The 23944-nt window shown below is 40.6% G+C and overlaps 1 protein-coding gene across 4 annotated transcripts in view; it reads right to left on the bottom strand.

Moving 5' to 3' along the window:
• Positions 1-23944, bottom strand: part of LOC149203684 (uncharacterized) — a 283560-nt gene that overhangs the window by 25858 nt on the left and 233758 nt on the right. Inside the window, exon 16 of one of the 4 annotated variants that reach the window (XM_089403521.1) lies at positions 10868-11005. The exons of 2 other annotated variants lie outside the window; for them this stretch is intronic. The gene's annotated coding sequence lies outside the window, so the exon portion shown is untranslated. Of the gene's footprint in view, positions 1-10867; positions 11006-23944 lie in introns of those variants that run through there. One more of the 4 variants, XM_089403522.1, reaches the window with a different exon arrangement.

Here is a 23944-nt window from a genome sequence, read left to right as displayed (position 1 = left end):
ACTTATAATGAAGATGCAAGAATTCAAGGTTATTATTATCAAAATATCAAAATTGATTTGCATCACATCGAAGCAAACAATTGACAAATATGAGTTAAGCATGCGCATACACGTCATATCAAATGATCCACTCAATCAAAAATCACAAGAAATATCCACTTCAAGGATGGATATAATGTTACTGTTCTTTGTCACAACTTAAATATGAAAAAGGATGAGCGGCATTCCACTAACAAAAGATGTTTCACCCACAAAGAGTTCTATGCTTTTCCTTTAGTTTTTGTTGTCTTGCAACAAAATTCCCATGATCTATGCAATCTGTCATACGTAGATTTAGGATTTCTTTGGTTCATAGGCTTAGGATTTGAAACTGCTCTCGTTGCAGTCAACGAATAACCTTATTAGATTTGCAGTTAACATCCTGCTATTTAGATACATTTCATTGACACACCAAGAAAAAGAGGACTTATGTTGCAATTACGTCACACGTTTTACACTAGATTATTAGTTAACATCGTCCTATTAGTTACCACAAATTCTTGATATATATAGTATAAGCTTAAAAAAGAAAATTGAGGTTTCATAATGATATAATACATGGAAAATTAGTGGAAAAGATCATGAACAAATAAATCTTTATAGTCTGGCTCCTAAATTGAAGTATTTTGCTACATTATACAACCAATCATTGTGGCCAATAATTGGCCACACCACAAGAATATTTGAATTTACCAAAGAACAATCTTGTTTCTCGTCTTCCTTACATTGTGGTACTTAGTATCAATAAAGACATCACATTTTGAAGATGATGCATTAAGGGAAATACACACATTTCAGCCTTGTGTGCCTGAATTCTCAACACACAAGATTCTCACAACAAGAGACTCAAAAATAAAAATGATCTCATACAAGAAATAATACAAAGATAAAATATAATGGTCAAAACGGTTTACTCATTCTCATTACAAGTATGACAAATTATATATATGTTCTAGAATGCCTCAATGTAACAAGTTCACTTGAGCCTCTCTCTCTAGGCCTTGCTTCTCTATGCCAAACCAGCATTCAAAATGTGTTGCAACTTTGTGCACTACATGTACTCTTGGATTGTTCTCTTTGCCTTAGAGATCAATGACTTCGTTTAATACTTTTTCCCCTTTGTGCCTCCTCTTCAAGCCTCCAATCACTCCAATTCCCCTCTTCTCCTTGGCCACTGATCTCCATAGGCTTTGTTACCCACCCAAGTGGGTAACCCATAGGAGAAAATGTTTCTACCATTTGTTCAATGTGCCAGACAATAGCCCTATGATGATCCACAAATAGCTAGCCTCAAAGGCTTCCATCCATGCTCCAGTCAGTGCTTTATTTCATCTAGCTTACTCATCAAATGAAGGTGGGTCATCTATTGTAAAGTACATTAATCATTTTTTAATCAAGTGCTTTCATTTAATGTTTAAGGCCATTCTAGTACAGATCACTAGTTGAATTGGATGATAGACTGCTTTTGGTTGTATTATTGTTTCCATGCTTCACCTTGGTAGTTATCCTTTGTCCCTAGTCCAATGTGACCTTCCTTGAGGCCTTTCTTTCCATTGTCCAAGAGGGGCACAAATAGGAGGCACTAATTGATGTTGTGTGTCCATGGTAATCCATACTTAACACTTTCCATTTGTCCCTTATATTCATGTCCATATTTGGGTTGATTGTTATTTGTCACTAGTATTGACTTGTTTTCTTTATCATAAAGTAGGTGTCTGGAAAGTTTTCCCTAGGAGATTGATGCAGCAAAAAGAAAGGAAAAAGCATGTGCCATGATGATAAAATAAATAAAAAATTGGTTGGTATATAACAAAGCATGTAGACAAAAGCTTATCCTAAGCTCTACCTCCCTCATTAGCCCTCACCTAATTCCTAGCTAATGCATGAGCAATCAAAATGAAAGGAACTATGAATATCCCAACCTCGATGAACAATAAACCACTTCATTTTTAAGGGTTAATGATGCATAAATAAAAGCTTGTAACCCAAGCTATGCAAGAAAAGAAAGAAAAACAATGAAGAAAAGGCACACAAGAGGGGTGGTAAAAATAGGCTAAGGAAAGGGGTAACTCAAGTCCCACGATTACTCCCTCTTCACATTATAACGCTCAAGGATGATGGAATTTCATAGCTAGTACAAATATTGTGGCATCCTCCATGAAGTAAACCCCTACCATATCACTGACCACTTGCACCTATTGATTGATGGGTTGGCCTAGAATTGTTCTTCCCCTTTGGGTGTTAGAAAATCAGAAAGGCAAAAATATTTTCTTATATTGATAATTACTTTTGATATTATTATGTTCTTATTAACTTCTTTGTGTTCTTCCTTTATCTTCTTCTCATCAAGCAATTATCAAAACAAAAACATGAAGATCATGGACACCAGATGTAGGCACTCAACTAAGGCTAAAACCCCTATATATAGGCACTCAACCAAGGCTAAAACCGCTATATAGGGGAAAACCCAGTCAAAAACTCTTCCTTCAATAGATTCAAAATGAGATAGACCAAGACCTTAGACCAACAAAATTTCCTCCTCCACCAAGTCAGCATTTCAAGATGATTTAGTAGTCTTTTCTTATCCAACAACTTCAACCCAGCAACAATCCAAAAATTCGACTTCCCAGCTACAAAATTTCGACCCCCGGCTATAGAATTTCAACCCAGTTTTATCTATGCAGTTTTCGGCTCCTCTAACAGCTTCACATGTGAGAGAGAGAGAGAGAATTTCAACTTCTTATGCTTGGGAGAGACCTCCTTCTTCTTCGCTAGCCCTTTCCTCTTCTTTCCTTGCAATTCGCACTTTTTTAGCCCTAGAAGTTTCAGATCGAACTTGTGAGTGTGAGTGACAAATGAGGTTGAGTTGTTGCCTTTATATAGGAGTTTCCACCCCTTTGTTTAGGCCGACTTGGTGGAGGCCTAATTGACCTATTTTACAATAAAATAAATTTATTCTTTGACAAATAGAGCCCAAGAAGAGTCTTTTATATTTTGACATGGACAAGGACACTTGACATAAACCCTAGAAGCCTTCAATGGAGGCTTTGACCTAAAAACAATTAACCCAAGCATGAAACTCATGCTTTAATAAGTCAATTTCTTTAATAATAAATTTATTTTTCTTTCTTTTGACAAATATATTTCATTATGACTCAAATAAAATTATTAAGACCAACACTAATTACATTCTTCAACACTCCCTTTTAACTAGGGAGGTATTCATAATTACATGTATATAGAAGTACATGGAAGATCTCAAAATGAACTAAGAAGAGTTCTAGCACACTCAGTGTTGTGGACTAGAGACCTGACTAGGGTATTCTATCCGAGTGGGAATAAGATGGACTCAAGTTTTCAACCACTCTAGGTACCATCAGACTTACTAGCTAACCATCAACCCAGGGATCTAGGGGCGTATCCAAGGTCGGAGCTCCATGACTAATGCCACCCTCCCTCTTCGGGATCTAGACATCAACACATAGGCCAGCTAGATGTCCTCCCAAGCATCCACCATTAGATGCTTCTGTGAAAATTGAGTGATCCTGAATACTACTGCAGCAACTGATGATATTTCTCCGATTTATTAAATTACTTAAACAAATTATTTGCAGTTTTCTACGACAACTATCGAAATACATTCACTGCAACGTTCACATATAAAATTCTACGGAAAGTAAGTACAAGGAAAATACTAGCACATATATAACCACAATGAAAGTTATTTTTGGACAATTCTCCCCAGAAATACCCAATGTGGGAAAACCGGTGCAGCAGATGAGGATTTCTTTTATTAATCTTCAACAATAATTTTTGTACAAGATACAGATAACCAAAATAGAAGAAGAATCACTGAGAGAAATTTACTAATGAATTTCTCACACTCCGCAGCGTTTTTCTAACCTCGAAGAGGACTTCCTACCCTTTTGTTGGCCTTTCTACATCACCCCCTGTGTAGTGTTTGCGTCACTCCTATGCGTTGATGAACTGTGTCCCTCCTCTGTGCTGCCCCTTCCAAATTTGTCCTGCATTCTCAGACCATGTTGATGCCCTCTCTCTCCACCTGCAACTCACTCTCTGACTTGATTTTCTCTTGCCGAACTTCAGCGACTGAGAAAATCGATTTGCTTGAGCAACTGAGTGTCTGCCCTGTGCGTTCTCCATCAACCCATCGACGACTTCTTATATTCTTTTATTGGAGTACCAACGACCAAGATTAAAACATAATCGATGGCTAAGATTAACTAGAAATCGATCAATGTCTTCTTCTAGAAGATTCTCACCATGACTTAATCAATACCCTTTAATTAACTAGATTTCCTAAGTTTAGACTTAGGAATAATTAAAAAAAAGTTAATTATTTTAATTAAGTCATCTCTAGGTGGAATTTCCAAAAACGATTTCTGGGTTTTGGAGAATACATGTATTCTAGCCTCTCCACAAACTTTCATGGCTAGAACACATCCAATGCTACAAAAAAACACACTCCCTCTTAGCGAGCAATGTGTTCTAGTGCTGCAACCCACTAAAGCAACATCCTGTCTCTGCATCATCTCCTGACATGTTGCTGATGTTTAGTTGTTGTTGCCCACCAACTAATGTGTAACTTTGATACGTGTTGCATCTGTGTTGTTGTCGACCTTGTTGAACTATTGTCAACTACTACACCTACACTGCAACATCCTCTCAACTGTTGTTGTTGAGAATCTATTGAAATAGATTCTCCACCATACCCATATGTTCTCTGAACTGGATGAACATAGCTCTCACTAGAACTTTTGTGAGAATGCCTTCTACCTGATCGCCTATGGGGACATATTGCAGCTGGACTGCGCCACGTTGAACACAATCTCTGATGAAATGACATCTATATCAATGTGCTTCAACCTCTCATGAAAAATTGGATTCTTAGAGAGTTTTATGCAACTCTGATTATCACAGTGAACATTGGTCGCTCCCATTTTCTTCCTGAACAAACACACCAGCAATTTCCTAAGCCATATGGCTTCACACGTAGCCATGTTGGCCGTCATATATTTTGATTCTGCTGAGCTCAATGCTACTGACTTTTGCTTCCTGCTGCACCAAGAGATCATCCCTGATGCAATGCTGAAGCAGTACCCGAAGGTACTTTTCTTGTCCATTGAACTAGTTGCTGCCTCTATGAATCAACTCAACCTGACGTCATCTCCTCGAGTATATTTCAACCCAAGTCTAATTGTTCCACACACGTATCTGAGAATGTGCCTAGCTACTGCCCAACGTACACTTTTCAGTTCCACCGAACTGGCTAAGGGTATTGACAATGAAACAAATGTCTAGCCTAGTTTTCACGAGATACATGAGTGACCCAATTAGTTGTTTGTACAAGGTGGGGTCGACTTCCTTGTCCCCTGAGGCATCTATCTTTTTCCAGTTGGTAATCATGGGTGTTGCCATAGGTTTGCAATCCTACATTCTGAATCTCTTCAGAATTTTTGTACCATATCTCCCTTGCCAAGGAAGATTTCCCCATTCTTCTACCATACTTCCAACCCCCAAAAATAGTGCATCAACCCCATGCCTTCGTGTCGAATTCTGTTGCAAGGTTCATTTTGCAATCCTTTATGAGCCTTGATGATCTTGTCAAAAACAGATCATCTAAATATAAAACCAGAATGAGAGGCTCATTCTCCACCATCAAATGGAAGAGATTAGGATCTGCATCACTCTTGATGAATCCAACTACTGCAAGTAATTGTCAATCCAACCATACCATGCCCTGGATGCCTGCTTGAGCCCATACAGGGCTTTCTTCAATCTACATACATGATTACACTTCTCATGAGTTTTGAAGTGTTCAGGCTGCTCTATGTACACCTCTTCTTCTATCACCCCATTCAAGAATGTTGTCTTGATGTCCATCTGGTGAATTTCCCATTCCATCTGAGCTGCTAGGGATATGATAGATCTAATAGAGGTATATTTGGAAACTGGGGTGAAGGTCTCCTCATAGTCTATTCCTTCTTTTTGTTCATACCCCTTTGCCACAAATCCAGCCTTATACTTCTCTACACTGCCATCTACAATGAACTTGGTCCTATAGATCCATCTGGAACCCACAACTGATCTATCTTCTGGTCTAGACACCACCTCCCAAACATCAATAGTCATGATAGAACTGTATTCTTCTAACATGGCATCCACACACACCTGATGTTGTGCAGCTTCCTGAAAACTAGAGGGTTCTGCAAATTGAGCCACCAAGGCCTGGTATCTATCAGGCTGCCTACACTGCCTCTTGTCAATTCTAGGAGCTCTGACAAACTCTTCCACATCCTTCAAGGTCTTACGCACTTCCCTACAGGTCCTACCACTAGTGGTGGGAGGTTCAATATGTTCATCCACCTGTTACTATTTCACTGTCTGCTGAGAACTTATTGGATCTCCTACTACTGAGGAGATGCTGGTACTAGTCACTGTAATCGAATCCCATGACTGTCCCCTTGCTTGTTCTACTTGCAATCCCTATTGTTGTTGAACTAATGGAACATCTGATGAATGATCTCCTGCAAGCATCTCTTGAGATCTTCTGAAAGCTCTCCCTTCCATGAACATTACATCTTGCCTCACTGCAATCTTCCTGCTGCCAGGAATGTAGATTGTGTATGCCTTTGAGGTCTTGCTATATCCTATGGGATACCCCTTTTTTGCAGTCTAATCCAACTTACTGTGATTCTCATCTGGAATGTGACAATAGGCCACACTCCCGAATATCCTCAAATGACTTACCTCAGGTTTCTTCTCGGTGAAGACTCCCTCTGGTGTTTTCTTCCCCAAAGCTTTGTGAGGTGTCCTATTTTGAATGTACACTGTTGTGTTGCATGCTTCTACCCATAGAAATCTAGGCAAATCCTGATCATACAACATGGCCTTTGTTGCCCCGACTATAGTTCTATTCTTCCATTCCGCTACTCCATTCTGTTGTGGATTGTAGGGAGTTGTCCACTCTCTTTTGATACCTTCCTTTGTGCAAAAATTTGTGAAGTCTTTATCTGTGTATTCTCCACCATTATCTAAATGTAGTACCTTGATCTTTTTCCCTGTCATGTTTTCTATGAGAGCCTTGAACTCTCGAAACCAATCAAAGACCTCATCCTTGGTCTTTAAGAAGTAGATCCAGGTTTTTCTGGAATGGTCATCAATAAAGGTGACAAAATACTTGCCACTGCTAAGAGCTTTGGTGGACATAGGGTTGCAAATATCTGAGTGTATCAATCCCAACACACCATTGGCTCTGCTTTCACTTCTGAGAAACATTGATTTTGCATACTTCGCTAGTACACGTCCTCAACATAGATCATCGCGCTTAGTGTTGAGAGCTGGAACTCCTGTTACAGTCTCTCTGAGCATCCTAAGTGCTCCATGGTGCAAGTGTCCCATCCTCCTGTGCCATAGTTCGTTCAGCTCCTTCCTATTGTTGTTATCACTACCTATCAGTGCCATTGGAGAATCGATCTGCAATCTATATAGCTTGTTGCTTCGAGCTCCAATCTATCTCACCTTCTTCCAGGTGGGATGCTTGACATATACTTTCCTTCCCACAAAGTATACATCGTACCCCTTGTCCTGCAACTGGGACACTGAAATTAGGTTCATACCCAATCCTGGCACATGCAGTACATTCATGGCACTAGTGCTAGTTCCTGCTTCCGTCTGAAAATCTATGGTGCCTCTCCCTACTGGAGTACACTTAGTTTTGTTGCCCATAGTGATCTGGAAGTCCATTTGTTCCTCTTGATAACTCGAGAAATATTCCCTTACTCCAGTCATGTGAGTTGAAGCTCTGTTATCAATATACCAGACACCAGTTGATGTCGATCCTAACAGACACGCAAACTCATCTTCCAATCTGGAAGATAATTCTGAGGCTTCTTGACTATCCATAATTTCCTGTGTTATTTTTCCTTCCCAACACTAAATTCACAACTGCAAAAATACACGTCCTGCTTTGCGTGGAAACTGCTATGTTGCTCCCTCTGCCTCTGACAAATCTCGATCCGGAAAATTTTATTCTCTGTCAACTCACTCAGAGAATTAATTTTCCATGAAATTTTCCCACCTAGCCAATGGACTGTGCAGCGTTTCTAGGGTTTCAAACCACTGCCTACGCAGTTCTTTCGAAATCCTTCTTCTGTCTGCAACCGAGCTCTTCCTACTTTACCAGTGCTTTGATACCATGTGAAAATTCAGTGATCCTAAATCCTACTACAACAACTGATAATATTTCTCCTATTTGTTAAATTACTTAAACAAATTATTTGCAGTTTTCTACGGCAAATATCAAAATACATACACTGCAGCCTTCACAAATAAAATTCTACGGAAAGTAAATACAAGGAAAATACTAGCACATATATAACCACAATGACAGTTATTTTTGGACAATTGTCCCTGGAAAAACCCAATGTGGGAAAATCGATGCAGCAGATGAGGGTTTCTTTTATTAATCTTCAGCAATAATTTTTGTACAAGACACGAATAGCCAAAATAGAGGAAGAATCACTGAGAGAAATTTACTAATGAATTTCTCACACTCCACAGCGTTTTTCTGACCCCAAAGAGGACCTCCTGCCCTTTCGTTGGCCTTTCTGTGTCACCCCCTACACAGTGATTGTGTAGTGCCTGCATCACTCTACGCTGATGAATTGGGTCCCTCCTTTATGTTGCCCCTTCCAGATTTGTCCTGCACTCTCAGACTATGCTAATGCCCTCTCTCTCCCACCTGCAACTCACTCTCTGACTCGATTTTCTCTTGCCGAACTTCAGCCACTGAGAAAATCAATCTGCTTGAGCAATTGAGTATCTACCCTGGTGTGTTCTCCATCAACCCATCGACTTCTTATAATCTTTTGTTGGAGTACCAACGACCAAGATTAAAACATAATCGATGGCTAAGATTAACTAGAAATCGATCCATGTCTTCTTCTAGAATATTATCACCATGACTTAATTAATACCCTTTAATTAACTAGATTTCCTAAGTTTAGACTTAGGAACCATTAAAAAAAAGTTGATTATTTTAATTAAGTCGTCTCTAGGTGGAATTTTCATAAACGATTTATGAGTTTTGGAGAGTACATGATTCTAGCCTCTCCATAAAATTCCGTGGCTAGAACACATCCGATGCTACAAAAAACAACAACCTCAACTCTCCTTATCAAACTAGATATATCCATTTGTCCAAACATGCTTCCAAAGTGTTCATCCTTTTTATGGAGATATTTACCTGTACAAACACAAACTCCAATCAATAATAAACTTCAAATACACAAGAAAATACAAATCTTCAGGGTCCTCAATTGTCCTGATGCTACTTTCATCATCAAGTTATATACAATTTGTCGGAAGCTTTCTTCTTCTTTCATTTCTTCAACAACACCAAATACATCTTCAGATCTTTCTCAAGTCTTTTGTTTGCAACTTCATGAACATTTATCGATAGTAATTTTGCTTACTTCAAAGTATTCACTGTCATAATATGCCCTCCCTCTTAACTGGGGAGATATACCCTTTCTTTTATCCAGGCTCCCTCTTAACTTAGGGAGATCAACCACTTTCTTCTTTCATAACATCGGAGAACCTTTCATGGCTTCTATTCCTTCTTATGATATCAAGGTTATCTTGATCATCATAACTTCCTTCATCATGCTTATCAATATTATCAAGTCATCTTCACTTACGAACATCTTCAACATCTTGAAGATTATGTACCTACAAAACTTTAATAGCAAGTACAACAAAGTACAAATATACGGAAGCATGAAGTTAACTAAATCATATTACTATAATGGAAGCTTTCAAACATTCAAACTTTAAACACCAAATACGTAAGCCTAGTTAGGTTCATAACAATAAGAGACATACTATAAACTTCAATTTCTAGTTAGGGTTTTGCCACAAACCCCTAGATTTTATTATCGAGACACAAAGCCTTAGATATCGGCAATTTAATCAAATTACAATCCAATCATAGTACTATACATCTAGGAATTCACTATTATTTTCATAATTATATGACAGACTCTACTAGGGTTTGTTGCAAACCCTACATTTTATCATCAAAGCAAAAAAAATCAAAAGCAATATCATTATCTCCTAGAATATCAATCTCTACGAGGTTATTGTTACAATCCTAGATTTTTCAAATCCAAACATGAGTATCAACAATTAAGTTAGCATACTCGAATATATCTAGGATTTCATAACCATGCACTAGCATCTCACATTCATATGTATTAGGACAACACAAACATCAACACATCAAAGTTAGATATGCAGCAATTTCATTCAGACTAGGGATTCAATCATACAGATGAATATACACCTAGGGTTTCCATCTTAGGACCTCATTTTAGCTATTACAAGGGTCTTTCTTATAAACCCTAATTTACCAAACCCTAAAGTTCTAGTGTTTCAATACATAACATAGACACTGATAGCAAACCCTAAAGGACTAGGGTTTCCATCAAAACAAAACTCTAAACATCAAAAGAATAGGATTTCCAGAGTTCATTAACAACCCTTAATAGACTAGGGTTTCTTAATCAATATTGATATACCCTTAGGGTTTGGGTTTTACAATAAACCTTTCTTTTTTTAGGGTTCCCAAAGAATGATAATATAATGAGGGTAGATTCAATCTAATGATTAATCACCCTAACAAGAATCTTTTGTGATTCAAAACCCTAGACATAGCGATGTTAGTAATGTAAAGCAAGAATTTTAAAAAAGAATGGTCGTACATTTTACATGAAGAGAACTTTATAATAGAACTTATAGTATAAGACATACCTTAAGTTGTTATTTAACAAACCTTGTACAACATCAATGTTTGAAGGGCTTCTTTTGCACTAGGACTTCTTCCATGCTTCAAGTTTATCCTTTCAAGTCTTCTTCATAACCTTTGAGCATTCAATAAGCTTTCCTAACCAAAAAAGATTATTAGCTTACAATACAAACACTGATATGAGAGAGAAACCAAACATAAAAGAGGAAACAAGATACAAGAAACTTATATTTTGGTAAAATGGTGAAGGCTCTCTCTTAATCCATTCTTTGAGGGATACCTACAACTTATCAAAAATTCAAAAATGTTCTAACAAGACATGTTAGACCTACAAACTCTAGAAATCAAAACATAAAGGAAAACAATTCAAAACTTAACAATAGAAGACAAAGATGAATATGTGAGAGAGAGAGGACTTAGTAGTTTAATTGGCAACATTTGCTTGATACCTATCTCTCTTCTTATTCCTTGGATTCTCAGGGCATTTATTTTTGTAGTGACCCATCTTGTGACAATTGTAACATTCAATCTTGGATAGGTCAACCTTCTTCTTTGGTCCTTTGAACTTCTTGAAGGTTCCCTTCTGGTGATGAGCAGAATAGGCATTAGAGATGTTTTCTTCTCCATTGTCCTCATTGTTTACTAATGATACTCAAGCTTCTTCTTGAATGCATGCATTCCACATTTGTTCAAATGTTGGAGTATCCTTCCAACGGTTAAGTCCTAATGCAAAGACAATCTAAGATTTTGGTAGTCCTAGAAAAGCAGAAATTACAAGCTCCTTTTTTGGGAAAACTTCATCTATTTCTTGGAGTTCATATCTGATTCTAGATATCCTTATAAAGTAGGATGATACAGTATCGTATTTTGTGATCTTAATAGTCCTTAATTCATTTTTGAGGATTGCTATTTGACCAATGTTCTTGATAGTGAATAATTTGGTGAAAGCCTCACACATTTCTTGAGTGGAATTTATGTTGGATATGTATGGAATTAGGTTGTCCTTTCTTTGAACTTTTCTTTCTCTGCTTCACTTGATTCATTTGTAGGCTTTTTCATTTTTCGTTGAACAAGATTAAAAACTTTGTCCTTTTCAAGAATAAGATCTATCTGTTGAAGAATCTAGGGCAGTTAGTATTAGTAGGATTCTTCTAGACTTGATAACAATTTGTGGAGTGCTTTTACAATTTATCTTAGCTTGATCTTCTTCTTATTATTAGTGTGTGTTTGATTCATCAAGCTGCTACCAAAACAAAGATACAAGAACACAAGATGTTTGGGCTTCTGCCACGGCCAAAACCTCTCCCTCTTGGAGAGGAAAACCCGCACAAAATTCTTCTTATAGAGATTCCAATTGACGAATACCAAGATCATGACCCTTGACCTACTAGGCCACTCCAAGACCAAGACACCAATCCTCTTCTTACTGCTAATATCATCATCAACATTGTTGCTTCACCTTGATCATTATTCTTGTACCTTCACTGAGATGACTGTTGTACCATATCTCCATCTTCACTTAGATCATAATTGCACTCTTACTGAGATCATCATCATGTCAACTAGGTCTCTATATTGACCTTGTCTTCATTGAGATCTTGACTGTGTTTATGTGATTACTGTGAGCATGCTGAGAGTATTTCATTTCAAGTATGCCGAGACTATGAGTGCAACTGTGGGATCATCGTGATCCTCTTTATGCCGAGACAGTAAGACTGAGATTACACCTAGGATGTATGTTGAGACAGTGAGGTTTCCCGAGATCTTTCTCATCATATATATGCAAAGACTGCTAGGAGATAGGTCCACCGAGACTATGATAGTGTTCTTCCCTGCACTGAGATCTTCCTTACACCAAGGTCGGAATCATGATGACCATCCGAGAAATGTAGAGCCAATGTACTCACTGAGATATTGTGCTTATACTTGACCGAGATTCTGAGCCACTGTACTTTACCGAAGTTGCAGAGCTGTCCGAAAATCCTTACTCCTGTAATGCGGATCTCTGTCCTGTACCCATACGAAGATCACCCTGTCACAAACCTCCGAAAATCTCAGACAAGTCTGAGTTCTTCTCTGTTGTTTTGCAGATACCCTAGTTGGGTATTTATAGTGGTTCGTCCTCCATAATTAGCCGACATGATAGTGTGAAGAGGTGTGTCCGTTGATGCAAGCCGACATAACTTATATTTAATTTTCAAGCCAACATGACTGTGCTTGTAAATCGTTTATCTTGCATGCATCTTTGTTGAAGAATGGTGCTTATCTTGGAGGACTTCTTGACACTAGGTTGACCTATGTACATTACATAAATGCTCATAAAGAGCTCTTTAACATAATCTTGACTCTTTGACTTTCCTAGACCTATGGAATGAGCAAGAAACTCATTCATATAATTTTATAAAAATAATATTTCTTTTTCTTGACAAGTACAAAGATCAAAATTACATTGACAAATACTGAACCTAGTTACACTTTTCTTCAACACTCCCTCTTAACTAGGGAGGTATTTACAATGGTATTTGGTTATTCTCAATTTGAAGAATTTCTCATAAGAAGAATCAGATTAGTAATCCCATCTATATAGCATTATATCAATTAGCATTGTCATAGTGCAAGGCCTTGACTAACAACTCCATCTCTCCAGGAGACCATGAGCTACAATGCTGGCGATACCAATGATTTATAGACACCTTCATCATTGTCTCTCAAGGTACATACCCACCCGCGTGTTCACTGAGTATGACCTTCTACGACTATTCTTATCTTGGGTTCCCAACCCTCAAAGAATATTTATCCTCTTGCCTACTCTTCTCTTGGATGCCCTACAGATCCTTAAAGAGTATCGGATGCCAAATGATTACCCAATCCTCTCATTCTTTCTTCCCAAGTGAAGACAAGGATGTTGTGTCTATCATCTATCTACATTTCCATTCATGACCTTCATCTAGACTTACGCTTGTTAGTCCTGGTCTAATGCATGACACATGACATGGAAAAACACAATTGTCACTCCTTTGTAATCAGGGGTGATCTTAATTCAAACTCCCTCTTGATCAGGGACCTGTTAGAGCTCCCTCTTAGCTAGGGACTCTTCTATATATCAGCAACTTTTTCTTTGTGGGTCCTTCAGCTGCTTGATCAACTTCTCTCCTTGATGTCATGAAATTTAGTTGAGCTTCTTCCTTGTAGGGCAACAACCATCGATCACTTTCCTTCTTATTTCGTCATGTCATTCCTTTCTTCATGGAAGGTGGCCTTCTTGGTACATATCTGGAACCTTTTTCATATGGCTACTTCTTTTCTCTCCATGCTTCTTTCAGGAGTTTCCATCCATCGCATGAATGTTGGTTGCACTTGTACTTACAAGTCTTGTTCTAGTAGCCCTACATGAACTCATCCAGATATTATTCAAGAAATTATATTAAATTAAATCATACCTTACGAGATGGCTCTTCATCATGACATCTTCTTGTAGGTATCATCATCCTACACACATATTGTCACATCTCCCAAAGATATCCATTATCAAGGGTCTTCATTCTTTTCAAACTTTTATCAATCTTCATATCTTTCTGGGAGATTTTGTTAGGCCCCTATACTACTAGTGTAACCCCTTATTGTTATTAGTACAACCCACTTATTATATTGATGTACCCATGTAGTGCCCATATTGTTACTCTTGTGCCCCATAGAAGCCCACTATTGTTATCATCGTGCGTGCCCTTACATTATTATTGTTATGTCGGCTCTGATTATGTTATGACCCCTTAGATTCCTATATATAGAAAGGAGGTATTCTCATTTGTATCATCCAAGAATTGTTCATTTATGTAATGTAAAGGAGGTTGCCCCCTTGAAGAGGCTGAATTCTAAGGCGTTGATCTATCTTTTCTATCTTTTCTTGAGCTGGTTTCATAACATTTGGTATCGGAGCTTTGGATTCTAGGGTTTCGCTGCTCCAAACAGGTCATCGTGGAATTTTCGCTATAACTTTTTTCTGTGACGTTTCAGAAGTCGCAAAAAAAACCCATTTGAGAAGAAATCGCGTTGAACCTTGGGTCCGAATTTCAGAGCTTTTCGCGCGATTTTTGCGGAGATATGATCTGAGGAAGTTGGTCTTTTTGCAGACTCCTGAATTACATTCCAAACAGGTGACCTGGGGAAAATTGTCATAACTTTCTTTCTGAGCATCGGATTGAAATTTCGTAAGAAGGTACAGAAAAAGGACAGACTGTAGTTTTATTTTATATATTTTTCAGAGTCAAAGGTTGAAACAGTGACACGTGGCACTTCATACAAGTTCGCTCTACTGAACTAGTCTATAATCAGGTCACTGCGGGAGATTGTGCATAACTATTTCTTGGAGAATCCAATTTGGATCAGACTGGTGGCATCGGAAAGAGGACACAGAGGGCTACTACAGGTAGCAATTTCAGAACTTAAATATCTGAAAGTACAGAGTTATAGTCGTTTCAAGATCGAGGTCCTAAAATCAAGAAAGAGCAAGATGAGGAAGTTTGATGGCAAGGATCCCGTAAATTGGATACTTCAGATGGAGCAATATTTTGATCTACATGGTGTACTACTGTTACAAAAGGTATGTATTGCATCTTCATATTTAGAACCAGATCAATTTTTATGGTATAAAGGGCTTTGTTCTCGTAAACAACTTGTTACGTGGTCAATTCTCACAGAGGAAATGATAGCACATTATGAGGATACAAAGAGCAACACCATCTTTAGAGCAACACCACAACAATTGGAAAGAGTAAAAAGTCTTTGTGACATATTTGAAAGTAAAATTATGGCAACAAGGAAGTCTACCCCTCACAACTATAAAGATGGACGTGTTGTTTCTCCTAGCTTTCCACAACCTACAAAGGTTACACCACAACAATTGGAAGAAATTACCACGCCTCAAACTCTAAAGATAGAAGGACATATCAGGAAGAAAAAGGTTCAAGCAGTGAAAGGTCACATCGAGCATCAACAACAAGTTCTCCAAATTTTAAAGGATAACGCCACGTCGGTGCAAAATCAAATGAAACAACAGGTAGATCAACATCATAGTGAAAAATGTTTTGATGTAGGCGATTGGGTATTTTTACTGCTACATCTAAAGCAAGCTATTTATGAGAAGGAAATGTGGGCAATACTACATGCACTTAAAAAATGGCGACCTTATCGAATGGGAAGACTCTTCAAGGATGAGGATGTGGAAGCATTGTTTTGTGCTATTTCTATTATCCAACCAGATTGGATAAACGAAGCAAGGGATGAATGGAAGAAGGACAAAGAAGTATGGCCACCTATTCAAAAGTTGCAAAAGATCCCAATACAAACAATATTGCCAGAAATTGAAGAGGAAGGAAAAATCATATTGGAACCTGGAGTAGTCACAGAAACAAGAACCCGACAGCTACGAAATCGATCAATTTCATAGTATCTCATCAAGTGGAAGAACCTACCTGCTGAAGATTCCACATGGGAGGACATGAATTTTATACAGAAGCATCAAGAACTACTCAAGCATTGAGGACAACGCTTTTTGAAGGAGAGGGGCATGTTAGGCCACTATACTACTAGTGTAACCCCTTATTGTTATTAGTACAACCCACTTATTATATTGATGTACCCATGTAGTGCCCATATTGTTACTCTTGTGCCCCATAGAAGCCCACTATTGTTATTATTGTGCCCTTACATTATTATTGTTATGTCGGCTCTGATTATGTTATGACCCCTTAGACTCCTATATATAGAAAGGAGGTATTTTCATTTGTATCATCCAAGAATTGTTCATTTATGTAATGTAAAGGAGGTTGCCCCCTCGAAGAGGCTGAATTCTAAGGCGTTGATCTATCTTTTCTATCTTTTCTTGAGCTGGTTTCATAACAGATTTCCTAGTCAAATCTTTTGGTCTTTTGGATGTTGATGGTCTTTTGGATGTAGTCCTTCCTCACACATTCCATAGCTTTCAATCAGAGTTTCTTTATTGTAGTCAATCACCTCATACTTCATATGAGGACATATTATGTTGATTTCATCTAGTGTGACTTATGCCTTCCTGCATCTTTTCAAAGGAAGTGTTCATTTTCTCTTGTTCGTGCTTCTCAAGATAGTGTTGGAATTTCTAAGTCTAATTGTTAGAAATCCTTCATGTACTTTCTGATTTATTTCTGCCTACTTGACTTGTTTAATTAACAAGTTATTAATATTTACCATGTAAATACTAAAAATAAATACAAGTACATGCTCAACACATTACAAATCATCAACTGAATGAAAAACAAGCACACAAGTGACACCGTTGTTTTCGGACCAATGTCCCCAGAAAAACCCAATGCAGGAAAACTGGTGCAACTATCTGAAGGTTTTATTATTAAGTAGTTCCAAAATACAATCTGGGTGCCAAACCAGCTCACCCAACAGAGAATGATCTCAGTTGTAGTACCTCTTACTCAAAGATAGATATTTCGGCTAAAACCCTAGATGAACAATCCCATAGCTCTCAGCTCCAATCCGCCCCACGAAATCTCCAGCGTCTGCCTCTAGGGACTGCGACAGCCTCTCTGGCCCAACATCAACCCAGTGTCACCCCAAATCGCCCTGCGTCAACCTCTAGAGCCTCTGCGTCACCCACGCTGGCTCTCTCTGGCACTACGCAACTCCTGGTTGCCTTTGCATGGGCCCTGACTGGCTCTGCGTGGCCTCTAACTAGCTCTGCGTCCCTCTCTCCCAGCGTCTGCACTGATGCTCCTAGTACCCTCTCTGCTTCTCTGCTTCTGTATTCACTGCCCCTCAGCTGCAACTCTCATCACTCCTTCGATTTTCTCAGCAAGCCCTGTCCCAGAAAATCGAATTCTTGATCAACTCGATGTGTTCTCCAAGTGACCCTCAAGCCTCCTCTTATACTTTTCTCGTTGATAATTCAATAGCCGAGATTAAGTCCCTAATCAACGACTAAGATTAACTCTGGCTTGATCCATGACTTTTGGACCCTTCTAACACAATTTTATATTAATTCACATTAATATTTTATTTTCCCTAAGTTTAGAATTAGGGACTCCATTAAACATATTACTTATTTTAATATCTCCCAAACTGTTTAGAATCTACCCAAACCATTTCTGGGTTTGGAGATCTCATGTGCTTTAGCCTCTCCACCAATTTTCATGGCTAGAACACATCCGATGCTACCCCAAATCAACAGATAGAAGCAATGATCCATGTTACCTGCAACCATATGACACGACATTATAATATTAAACATAAGCATACATACCTTGTCTTACCTTCAGGTCATCGAGGCTTCTGCCATGTAATGTCCCTTCCTAAATTATTTTGGAACATGATTAATTTCTATATTTTGGGGCTGATTTTGGAGGTGATGGGCCCCATTCGATTTTATTAGGAGGCTAGAGTTAGTTTAAACTATTTTGATGTGGTTAATTTGTACGTGGGGACCACCCACACTAGGAGAATACACATTCCCTAGTTCAATTTGCATGGAGGGGAAATTGATGGTTAAGTGAGGGACCCACGATGGAGGGAAAAGTGCTCCACAAAATCTATATAAGGAAGGCAACTCTCCTCATTTCAGATTTCAGGATCTTATCTTTTGACAAATTGAACTCAACCTTAGTTGCTCGAGCTGCTTAGTCGAGTTAATGTGTTCTTTAGCACATGAGTGTCTCCGAGCGAAGATCTCAACCTTTGCTTCAGTGGACTTTGAGTGCCACCCTAGGAAGGCAATTCATACTACCTTGGAGGAGAGGTGGTGGAGTTTCATAGTCATATCATTCAACATTTGTCTCAGCCAGTGCGTGTTTCTGGAGGACGCAGAAGGGGAACAGGCAGGTGTTGCTTGTGGGTTCATCCGAGAAGCAACTGTCGGGGGGGTTTGGGCATTGAAGTTATAGTGGAAAATCAACCTTCCGTAAGAGTTTTGGAGCAGGAGGTTGCTGGATTGGAGAAATTCGATTTACAGTGACTTGGGCCTGCGTAGAGAACCATCACTGGTCTCACGTGGGAGTTGGAGGAAGGAATTGTAGAGTTGGAGCTGGCCGGGAGTAGGAGATCACTTGGAGGGCCATTTGAGGAGGATTGTTGGAGTGGGAAGAGCAAATATTGATAGGATCAGTCACAGCAACAAAATTCGAAATTGGAGGAGGGCCAAGCTGTTAAGGCTCAATTTTTGAAGGTTGGACCCAAGGGAAACCATTTATGGGTTTTTCTGGGTTTTGGACAAGGATAACACTCCTAATTTTATAGAATTTTCTGGGCAGAGCTAAGAAGCCAAACAAGGGTCCCAACTCAACCTAAGGGGAATTTGGGCCAAAATTTTGAGGTCAACATTTGGCCCATTCCTTCATGGGGTTATTTTGGGTATTTGGCGGAGAGGTCGGGTTTAATTTTCCGTAATTTTCTGAGCACCAAAGGTGGAGTTTCCAGCAGCATCCTTGCAGCAGACAACACAGTTTCACGGGGTCAACGCAGGGCATCATTGTAGCAGTTGTTGTGCCATCTCGACTTGACATATTACCACTTGGGTTTGATCACGCTTGCCATTGAGGCAAGCCCAAGTGCACTGCTTCCACGTTATTGTACTTTTCTCCCATATTATAATAAAATGGCTCAGTTGTTGGATGTTCTTGAACTTTTTATGGGTGTGCATTGAATGTTTCAATTTTATGGTGTTGTTTTTATTATTTGCTTTGCATAGCACTATTTTCCCTAGATTGGAACATTACAGTGGTATCAGAGCATGATCTTGGCCTAGCAGAGGGAAACTAGCTAGAAGATCATGGAAGCTTTGGGTATGAGTGCACAGTGATGGGTGAAATGAGAGATAAACCCATGGCTCAAGGGAAATCCAGTATGTGGAAATTTTGGGGTAGAATTCATTGGGACGATGAGTGGTTGGCCCAATTGATGAGGGTGAGAGACCAAATCCATCCTCACCCTTACAACAGAGACGTTAGAGGTGAGCAGGTCGTGGGGGTGCAACCATCTACATCATGTGGGGAGAGTTGACCAGATCAGGGCACCAAATCTCCTGAAAAGGAGCAGGCAGGACAGAGACAGTTAAAGGGTGAGACCAAGGGGCCCTTTTGCTGGTGGAGACCTGGCTTTATATATCAAGAGCCTGAGGAGGAGGTTGAACATGATGTTGAGAGCCCACAGGGCGGTGAGGAGCACATCGATATACCCGGTGTGGCACATGAGTAACCTTTATTAGAGGCCTCTTTGAAAGCCCCAGTTGACACCTTGGTGGAGAAGATAAAGCGTACACACATAAAGCCATCTGTTGAGGAGAAGCCACCCATGGACGAGATGCCAACAGTTATTGAGGTATTTGGAGCTGTGATCGAGTTTACAAGCGATATATGCCCACAACAGTTCCACCAGTTTCAGGCTGACCTTCTAGCATTAAAAAGGAAGGTCACATTAGTGCGTGAGGCTATTCTGTAGCAGAACAAGGAGCTGGAGGGCATGAGAGCGGTTTGTGTCGAGTCCACGACCAAATTGACTCACGTTGGGGAGCAGTTGGATTCCCTACTGGTGCAGCTGGAGTGCATGTTGGAGTGTGAAAGCAGCCCTCTTCGAGCATACATAGACGGGGCTGGCAGCACTGTTAGGTTACCTTGGCCCATTGGACAGAGAGAGACAAAGCTACCTAGCCAGATTTTATGGATTGACTAGGATAGCGAGATGAGACAACCTGAGTTGCACAGGGTGCAGCACCCGCATGCTGGGGTTGTTCTGTGTGGGAGTTCATCCATTCGATCCCTCTCTTGGGGTTGGGTGGCAAGAGATTCTGAGTTGGCACCCAGTGGAGTGGGTTATGGATATGGTAGTGGACCCAGGTGGAGCTCAGCAGGAATTTACAGGCACTAGGGATGCTGGAAGCCCTCAAATGGCATTGGGATCCGGGAGGGACCACCTATCATTTCCCAGGTATACCGGTTGACTAAGACCTAGAGGGTATAGTTGACCTAACAGTTGAGCGTGCACTTCCGCTAGGAGAGTTTCGATCAACACCAGTGGCCAACCAGTTTATGGACAGGTTTCTTGGGTTGACTTGGTATGACATTTGTACACAGGATCATGGGGTGATTAGCACACTCTGGCAAGATTTTGTCGGAGGAGGTGGCATTGGCAGGCCACTAGATGGCACCTTGTATGGAGTTGGGGATTCTTCACTTTTGTGTGGGGCACAGAGGACGCAGACGAGCAGCGCAGGGGTGGCATCACTGTTGATACATAGGGAGATTCACTTCTCGGATCCCTTTAGGAGGATTTGGAGTGAAGATCCATTCATTGGAGGGTATGATGATGCGACGATGGAGGTGATGATACCGGTCGGGTGTGGGCCGACGCATAAGGACACCGCTTTAGGCCATCTCATTCGAGGATGGCTAGGAGCATCTAGAGTGGAGCATGGGTCTACAGATGGGCATGGAGACGCATGGGGGAGTGCCTCACATTGCATTGAGTACATACGGGGAGTGACCAGTATAGTGACACATGCAGGACACAGGATGGTACAGGATGGCATAGCCGTAGCCAGGGGTATCCAATGGTGTACAAGGACAGGTTGCGGCATACAGTGGCATGTCGAGGAATGCAGTGTTTCTTGGTGGTGTGCAGTGATGCATGGTGCTGCACAGCGGGCTCTTGGAGCATTGCCGCCAAGGAGGCATGTGGACAGGGGCATTGGGTGTACCGTTGGATGTAGCTCACCTAGGATCGATGAGGACATTGTTGAGCATCTAGGGGCACCATGCTTAGTGGAGACAGGGCTTCGAGGGCGTTATCCGCAGATCCGAGGCGGAGAGAGTGTCATCTGTAGGATCACTCTTGGGCATTCCGACAGAATTTTGATCATATTGTTTGGAACATACCCGCCCATCATCCTCTAGTGTTTTTTACAGTCACAGGGTTTTTGGTTTTTTCCCATTAACACTCTCCATTCAAGTAGCAGTGTATGGGAGGCTTACCCTAGACAGTTGGATGAGACACCACGTGCCATGAGTCAGGAGGAGACTCTTTAGTTGAGACCCTTGGTAGGTGCCAGAACTTTCGGATACAGGCTTAGGGATGGCGTGGTTGATAGCCGAGGTAGCATATATTCCACCCCTGAGCTCACACTTGAGGGACGATGGAAGGTAGACTTCTTCTACAGGAGGGTACTCAGACTCCAAGCAGTGTCGAGATGTATTATCAGGAGTTGGGATAGCAGATTTCACTACGTGGTCTGGCAGGATCAGGGCAAGTTCACGGGCATGAGACCTACTCCTTATACTTGGTGTCCAACTAGGGAATACATACAGGTATCAGAGAAGAGGGCCAAATGGGTTCTAGCTAGTAACGACGTTACGCAGCGACATCCTATGAAGAGTGGGAGTTATGAGCTCCCCGTATGTTTGGGGAATCTGGGGATCTAGTTGGCGAGCAGATCACTCCACTTTGTGACGAGCAGGGTCATGGCAGAGGATGATCCAATTCACTTTAGGTTTGATAGATGGGGGGTCATCGAAACCTCCACTGCATGGCGAGGCAGACTTGCCCTATTATGGCTCAGAGTTGAGATTAGCAGTGGAGGGGTAGATATTGGCATCATGGAGATGCCTGGGCGGGATGAACTTGACTCTCACAGATTTTTTGCCACTAGGCTTCAAAAGGGGAGGATACTATCTCCACACGACGAGGAGTATGTCATAGTCAGAGTAGCGCAACATCAGCATGGAGGCACCACTCCGGGACTAGCAAGGAATTGGGGCATCATAGCTCAATAACCTTTAGGGATGCGCTGGCTACTATAGGGGGAGATCATACCGATCTTCCATTGGGCTTTAGCGAGTCAATGATGGAGCAGGAGACTTCTGGTACTTGCACCGGGCAGGATAACGAGTGGAGCGAGGAGAGATTCATGTTGGATAGGATGGCCTGAGATCCTGGTATTGAAGGATTCCTTCATATTAGGACAGTGCAGAGGTTAGGCACGATCTAGTGGAACATCTAGGACCCTGGCACATTTTGCAATGATAGTGGGGAGCATCAGTTAGAGAGGATGCTTGCTCAGGGATTGCTTAAGGACAAGCGATTTTTGGTGCATTGGAGGAGCTTGCCGAATGAGGATGCTACTTGGGAGGGTGAGCGCATACTTGAGCATCCAGCACTAAAGTTGCTTGGGGACAAGCAACATTTGCGAGGGGAGGACTGTAATGTCCCTTCCTAAATTATTTTGGAACAGAATTAATTTCTAAATTCTATGGCCGATTTTGGAGGTGAAAAGACCCATTCGATTTTATTAGGAGGCTAGGCTTAGTAGAAGTTATTTCGATGTGGTTAATTGTACGTGGAGGCCACCCACACTAGGAGAATACGCATTCCCTACTTCGATTTGCATGGAGGGGAAATCGATGGTTAACTAAGGGACCTGTGATAGAGGGAAAATGGAGGGAAAAGTGCTCCACGAAATCTATATAAGGAAGGAAACTCTCCTCATTTCAAGATCTTATCTTTTGACATATTGAATTCAACCGTAGTTGCTCGAGTTGCATAGTCGAGTTAGTGTGTTTTTTAGCACACGGGTGTCTCTGAGCAGAGATCTCAACCCTTTCTTCGATGGACTTCGAGTGCCACCCTAGAAGGTAATTCGTACTACCTTGGAGGAGAGTCAGTGGAGTTTCACAATCATATCATTCAGCATTTGTCTTAGCCAGTGCATGTTTCTGGAGGACGCAGAAGGGGAACACGTAGGTGTTGCTTGTGGGTTCATCTGGGAAGCAACTGTCGAGGGAGTTTGGGCATTGAAGCTGCAGTGGAGGATTAACCTTCTGGGAGTGTTTTGGAGCAGGAGGTTGTTGCATTGGAGTAGTTCGATTTACAGTCACCTGGGCTTTCGCAGAGAGCCATCACAGGGCTCACGTAGGATTTGGAGGAAGGAATTGTAGAGCTGGAGCTGGCTGGGAGGAGTAAGAGATCACTTGGAGGGCCATTTGAGGAGGATTGTTAGAGTGGGGAGAGCAAAGATTAACAGGATCAGTCACAACAACAAAATTCGAA

This window comes from Pinus tabuliformis, chromosome 2_1 (genome assembly GCF_031772625.1).
Source record: "Pinus tabuliformis cultivar Carrire ecotype Pingquan chromosome 2_1, CPIR1, whole genome shotgun sequence".
Lineage (NCBI taxonomy): Eukaryota > Viridiplantae > Streptophyta > Pinopsida > Pinales > Pinaceae > Pinus > Pinus tabuliformis.
The sequence above is the reverse complement of the archived record's forward strand: the minus strand, read 5'-3'. Positions and strand labels throughout refer to the sequence as shown.